We start from the raw sequence: 1,246 nt of genomic DNA, 5'->3' as shown, positions 1-1,246 counted from the left end.
TATAAAAAAGATGTAATATAAATATTATATATAACATTAGTTAATTTTATTTTTATGAACTTATAATCATGATTTTGAGGGATTAAGAGTGCGAATTCGTTCCTGACATCTAGAATTACAAATCAGCTTTACACGGCTGACGAGAACCGCGATAACGCGCGACTTCTTTCCCTTCGATTTCCATTTCCCTCGATATGCAGTACTTCGATATTCTACTCTCCAACTGGGCACTACAAGGGATTTCGATACGTTCCGCTAGACGCTGAGGTTGGCAACTTTGAAGGATATTTTTTATTCATGTGACGTGTTTGAGGGCGCGGAAAAACACATTCTCCCGATCCAAGCTAGGATCGAACCAGGGGAATCGTACTTCCACCTACGTCTCTCGGCTAGGATCTTCAATTTTAAAATTCTCCCCGAGCTGAGTCTACGCTCTCGTCCCTTCCGATCAAGATGAACGAGCCATCGTAAAGTAATTCGGTTGAAGTGCGGAAGCTGGACAGTTTTGATTCTGACAAACTTTAATGCATACATGTAGTAGTTTCTCTTTTACCTAGTTATTACAGTTTGAGTAGTAATAAATTTACACAAGTTTATTTACATAAATTACATTTTATTTATGTTTTATCTATCTAATAAGTATGTCAAATAATTACAACTGCGTATCTTAGTGGCACGTTTTAAGCAAAAACGATAATATCAAAGAAATAATTATATTTCCATTAGCTAAGGTTTCAGATCGTGCAATAAGAAGCTCAGAAAATCATGAAATAAAAATGAGAGAAAAATATGCCTCGATTTAAAGCAGAGTCCAGTCTTTCCCACGCGGCTGCACGACAAAACGGCGTTCAAAAAAAAGCTCTTTTGCTAATTGGTCGCTCAAAACTAAAGGACGCGGGGAAATTCCCGGGGATCTTGCGAGACGCAGTTCGTCCCGTGGGATATCAAGGAAATTCTACGGATCGGAGGCTTTTCAAATATTTAGCAGCAATATCCAATTTCGCCTTCTGTATCCCTACAATTCCTCATAGTTGATTTGCCGAGGCCGCCGTTCGACTAAAAGCCATTTTCAATCGATCGCAAGGTACATCTTTAATTAGAAAGCTAAAAAAGTCTCGTATAATAAAACATTGCACAATGATAATAAAGTTAATCGCACCACGATCGATGGAGCGAGTTTACTCTTTATCTTTACAATACCTTTTTTTATTAAAAAGAAATATAAATAGTATAATATAATAAAAAT

The 1,246-nt window shown here is 36.9% G+C and overlaps 1 protein-coding gene and 1 long non-coding RNA gene across 3 annotated transcripts in view; one reads left to right on the top strand and one right to left on the bottom strand.

The window, feature by feature from the left end:
• Nucleotides 1-1,246, bottom strand: part of LOC115236787 (gastrula zinc finger protein XlCGF46.1-like) — a 111,472-nt gene that overhangs the window by 100,887 nt on the left and 9,339 nt on the right. The gene's annotated exons all lie outside the window — the stretch shown is intronic.
• The window catches only part of LOC115236832, a 4,380-nt gene continuing 3,728 nt past the window's right edge, over nucleotides 595-1,246 (top strand). Inside the window, exon 1 of one of the 2 annotated variants that reach the window (XR_003884254.1) lies at nucleotides 595-1,084. This is a non-coding gene — a long non-coding RNA (uncharacterized LOC115236832). The remainder of the gene's footprint in view (nucleotides 1,085-1,246) is intronic. The other variant, XR_003884251.1, reaches the window with a different exon arrangement.

Source organism: Formica exsecta, unplaced genomic scaffold (genome assembly GCF_003651465.1).
Source record: "Formica exsecta isolate Colony F162 unplaced genomic scaffold, ASM365146v1 scaffold1116, whole genome shotgun sequence".
Classification (NCBI taxonomy): Eukaryota; Metazoa; Arthropoda; class Insecta; order Hymenoptera; family Formicidae; genus Formica; species Formica exsecta.
The sequence above is the reverse complement of the archived record's forward strand: the minus strand, read 5'-3'. Positions and strand labels throughout refer to the sequence as shown.